The sequence below is a fragment of the Stegodyphus dumicola genome, chromosome 1 (assembly GCF_044657685.1).
Source record: "Stegodyphus dumicola isolate Sdum_Otavi_A_Nest chromosome 1, ASM4465768v1".
NCBI classification, from domain to species: Eukaryota; Metazoa; Arthropoda; class Arachnida; order Araneae; family Eresidae; genus Stegodyphus; species Stegodyphus dumicola.
This window is the reverse complement of record NC_140768.1, coordinates 291,512,427-291,517,851: the sequence shown is the minus strand read 5'-3', so window position 1 is coordinate 291,517,851 and position 5,425 is coordinate 291,512,427. Positions and strand designations below refer to the sequence as shown.

At 35.9% G+C, this 5,425-nt stretch overlaps 1 non-coding gene across 1 annotated transcript; it reads right to left on the bottom strand.

Annotated features, from left to right (window-relative positions):
- Window positions 1-3,528: 3,528 nt before the first annotated feature.
- TRNAN-GUU (transfer RNA asparagine (anticodon GUU)) lies at window positions 3,529-3,602 on the bottom strand. Its single transcript has one exon. It is a non-coding gene; the product is annotated as a tRNA-Asn (tRNA).
- Window positions 3,603-5,425: the final 1,823 nt, after the last annotated feature.

Sequence of the window (5,425 nt, the reverse complement as noted above, 5' to 3'; positions counted from 1 at the left end):
TTTTTCACTGCTCAGCCTTCAGTATTGATCCTTGAATTGATGGTGAGACATCACGAATGAAATTAGCGATGAACTACATTAGTTACACTGCGCAGAGAATTTTTTTAAAGATATATGGCGCTATGAGCAGAGATATTTTTTAGCAAAAATTTATTAGTTTATTTAAAAATGTGAAGTATAGAAATAAAAGAATCCACCTTTCCTTCTTGCGCTCTCAAATCATTATGCGAACATACATTTACAACTTTTAAAAACCTGAAAACGCATGTGTGCGATGTTATCGTTATGCGATGATCTGTAGGTACTTTATTTTTTACCACGATATTTTCGGCGAAGATGTTTTTAAATTGCGAAGTTTTTGAACCAATGACGATATTTTGTACCACGACGTTTTCGCCTTGTTTTCTCCGCGACATTTTGGCACGCTATGTTTTTGCAGCGATGTTTTCGACGGACACCGAACGTTTGATTATATTTTGATTGATGGGATAGAAAACGCCGTCCTGGAAAGAGAATACTACCAATTGGATCTAAGTAAATGTTTTATTGTTGTGTGTGAAGTCATGGCTCACTTATTTAGGAATTCTGCTGATTATTGTTAGACTAAAACCCACTCTGAGAAGATTAAAAAGAAGGTTCACACACTACTAGTACAGTGACGATGCAGTTCAACTTAATTCCGCATATACGTCTCACATGGCGCAGGGAATATACGCAATGGATCCTAAACAAAAGTTGTAAGAAGTCATAAATCTCATTTCCTTATGCACAACAGTTCCGTATGCAGCTTGAAAAATACCACTCCGTAGCCCTAGGGAAGAACAAAAGAAAAACTAGGGTTTAACAGATTGGTGGAAATGTTCTCTGATCTAAGAAATTTCCTGATGCATATTAATACATCGATTTGCATTCCCGAAATACTGAATGACAAGCCGAAGTTCTCACCTTTGTGTGAGTGATCTAAGACCCTTTTTAAAATGCAGTATTGAAAATTTTGATTTAATTTGTTGTTATTGCTTTAATAAATATTTATAATTAAGTTTAACAATTTCTGTTTTTTAACCTGATAGTATATACATTAAAATCCTGTCAGAAGAAGCGACCGTTAAATTTTTATAAAAAAACTCTTGAGCAAGCAGTTTCTTAAAATTATTTCTCTTTCGAGTTGAGAGATTCGGTGTGAAGAATCTTCAATTTGCCAGCAAAAATGTTTTGAGGAATAGTAAAAATTTCAGTTACATAAAAGTAATTATAATTCTTATCCGACTGAAAACAACACAAGGAAGCGATCGAACAAAGCTAGAAAATACATATCCTTGTTCCATCTTGTACCGAACAAGAGAGTCATAAATAGAAACCCTTCTCAGTTTTCCTTTTGCCATGGTAATAAACGATAAATATCTTTCTGATCCATTTAACTAATTGATCACGTGTTGTCGGAAGAAACGAAGCGGAACTGTTAAGAATCGCGAAAAATAATAGTCTATCAGTGACCCAGATGCAAGTGTTTTTCACTTTGCATCGGCAGAAACACTGGTAGTGAATTTTTTTACTTGTAGTGCATTTTTCACACTTATAATAAACTAGATCATTTTGGTTCTTTGTTTACTTCAACTATTATTATTTGCAATGTTGCTGTTTTTATAGAACAGATTGACATAATATGTTACAAAAGGGAAAGTAATGATACTCAGATACCTGTTTTTATCCTCCATTACCTACATTTAGCTGTAAATTGTAATTATAATCCCTGGCAACAAATCAAAGATTTAATGCTAAGTACAATTGTTCTAGCTTCCTTGTTTTTCTTTATTAATATTTGTCTGGTTAAAAACCCTATCAAATAATATAACGAAATAAGTTATAAAAGAATATAATGAAAAAAAAAAAAGATTCGTAATATATATTTCAGCAATCTAATGTAGTTAAATTAGTCTTTTCCTTTCATGAGTAAAAAGTATTGGAAGCAATAATCATTCATTTAAGTGACAGGAATTTCAAAATGTCAACTTACAAGTCAAATTAAAAATTTTATGGCCTAGGATAGCAAGAAATAAAGAGTTAAAAATGAAAGCAATAGGATGGTTTCTAAACTTTTGTAAAATAAGGAAATTAATCATTAGTATCGCAAAAATTGCTAAAAAGATTGTTTCTGATATAGCTTGAAATGGACAATTGAGAAAAGAAAACAAAACTTTTGTTTGTTTGAAATTTCAACACTTGAATTTGTTCTGAATAAAATAAAGTGAAAAGAAGGTTGGTTACCAGTCTGGCAGAAATGATTTATCTTCTGTAAATAAATAAATGAAGGAAGCAAAATTTACCAAAAGTAAATTATGTAAATAAAACAGAATAAATAAGCATATGCTTTTAACTTCATAAAATTTTGTTATTATTATTTCGTTTTTAATTGTCTGAGACCAGATTTAGTTATTTCGCTATAATTTGTAATCCTTTTAAAATGATCGAATCATAGCTTAATGAATAATATGATTTAGAAAACTATAAACCAAAAATGCATTTATAAAAGAATTTATTAGAAAAGTGGAAAAAAAGGGGGGGAGCTTTCAATCAGCAAACAAAATCTTCAGGACTCAGAAAGTAATTTTCACTCATTGAATACTTACAGATCTGTTATAAAACGAAACATTTTTGTCTTATTATTAAACTTCTTAATATTCTACGGCTAAAATATCAAAACTCTCTAAAAAGATTTAAGAGCTATCTTTCCTAGAAATTTTATCTCACATTTTCCAGTATCAAATAATCTAGCTCAATCACGATCTTCATTAAATCTGAAACTCGTCATAGGAATTTACCTGAAATTTTTCTTCTCCGCATTCTCTTGTAGAGTCATTAGGTTATTTGGAAGCAGGAGACATAAAAAATGGACAATGCCCTTGCTGAGACTCGAACCTCGGACCTCTTGAATACGCGCCGAGCGTGCTGACCATTACACCACGAAGGCATGCTAAGAAAGCGGGAGAAATGAAACACTTACAAAACTCATTTGCATTTGTTTCGGTTTACGTCTTTTTAAATAATTGCAAGGGGCAAGCTTCAGTGGACATAAAAGTAAATCATTTCATATAAATATTATAAATTTAAACCTCTTGCAACCTTGTAACAAAAAAGAGCTAACTGCAATAATCAAGGAGAAAGGCATCCACACCATCAATGAACTTTCAAACTCAGCCCAAAATCTGGCTATTGCATTGTTGAGACACTAGGTTAATTTTGGAAGCTGGAGAGATGAAAAGTTAGCAACTGCCTTCGCCGGAAATCGAACCACGGACCTCTGGAATACCGGCTCAGCAAGCAGAACCACTACACCACGAAGGCACGCCAAGAAGGTGGGAGAAATACCTCACATACTCCCCCTTTTAAGTGCGACTGGAGTTTTTAGGGGACCCAATCGGCAAATCCTGGGTGTGGAGAGTCATCATCCACAACTCTTTTTAGTTCAGGCGCCACTTGTCGAGACATTAGGTAATTTTTGGAACCCGGAGAATTGAAAAATTAACAAACTGCCTTCGCCTTGAATCGAACCAAGGACCTCTGGAATAACGGCCCAGCGTGCAGAACCACTACACCACGAAGGCACGCTAGGAAAGCGGGAGAAATACCTCACAGCATATACAGATGGTTCCTCCGACTCAAATCTCGACAAAAGTGGCACTGGCATCTATTTCATTCATGCTAATGGTGAATCTGAATACCATAAAACACCCGTTGGTAAAATTGTCTCAAATTATACCTGCGAACTCGTGGCCATCAAAAAGGCTTTAGATATCTGCCATTCTATGGCAATCCAGAACTCCAGTGGCCTCTGATTATTCTCTGATTCTAAATCTGCCATCATAAGGGGCAACGTTCAACTTACCCAGGATATTATCATGCTCGTGAACAAAACTACTGCAGCCCAAAAGACCAACAAGTCACAACAATAACAAGACCTAGTGTTGGAAGTTTACACGAATCGTTCAGATGCATGACTAGCAACTGCAATATATGCATCAATATATCATCTCTCTAGAGAGGTTGGTGGAAGGGGAAGAGGGGTGGAAGACCCTTGCGCACGTGTCCCCGGGAGTGCTTTCCATCAAACTTGGGGGGAACTGAGCAAAGTTGCACTGTCACCTGTATGGTGCTCAAAGCTCTTGCCAAAGACAGCTGCAGTCTTTCACTCATTATTACGATGAATTTCATGGGTTTGTTCTGATGTTTCTGTCAGACAAGTGAAATAAGTCACTACAATAACAAGAACCACCAGCGGCCGCGAAAGGGCTGGCTGCATGGGCGTTTTCGTGATTTTCCCCATGTGTAACGTGTATACGAGCCAGTTTCCCTTAAAAAGTCCTTCCCGAAGGCATCCCTCCCTTAAGGCAGATAGCCCTCGAGTGTTTTGCCGTAATTCAGTAAAAACCAAACCATTTCTCATACCATCACTCACTGTATTATGAAATTTGCTGCTGTTGCTCTGTTCTATTGCCCTTTAAAATTGTGACCATGAGTTCTGTTATACACTATATATTAAAAGACATGCTCCTTGAGCGAATTGGATGTCACTGCAAATCCGAATTTCGTGGTTATATTTTTAGGCTGGTAGTTTGTAAGTTCCAATCCCCTAAAACAGAAACAATGCAATTTAAATCAACTTGCGTGAAAGGTCGACTGACTTAATTTTATATAATTCTTAAAAATACGTGAATATTTTCTTTGTATAATCAGAAGAACATGTAAATGCTTGTTTAAAAACAGTTTAAGTAACCAAATTTCCCCAAGTTTTTCTTGTCTTCCCTCTCAGCTATGCACTTCCTTCTCAGTACACTTTGCTCCTCAGATCACTAATGCCATTTAGATCTCTTTAGCACCCATAGGTGAGCGATAACGCCCATGTTAAGAGATTAGGGACTAACCGAAGATTTTTCCATTTCTCTTCAGCAGTGCTTACATTGCAAAGAATTGTTTTGAATTTCAACTCGAGAATATGTCTCTCCACAATTCAATAATGGTCTCTTTTGATCTTAAATAACTTCTTACTCGTCTTCCTTTTGAAGGAATATTCAAATGCGTTGAAATAATACTTCGACAGTTCCGTATTTCGGCGAAACTGAGAGATCTATCTTGCTTATTAAATTTTCTCTAAATCAGGTTATAAGGTATTTTCTCCCCGCTTTTCTTCATGGAAAGCGGAGAGAAAATACCTTCATGGCGTCATGGAAAGCGCTTTCCTCCGCATGCCTTTGTGTTGTAATTGGAAGTATACTCGACGCATATTCGAGAGGTCCAGGTTTAGAGTCTCGGTTAAGGCACCGCACACTTTTTACATCTCCAGCATCAAAATAACATAATGACTTTACAAATGGCGCCCGAACTAAGAGGTAATGGACAATAATTCGTCAACGAAAGGATTTGGCGACTG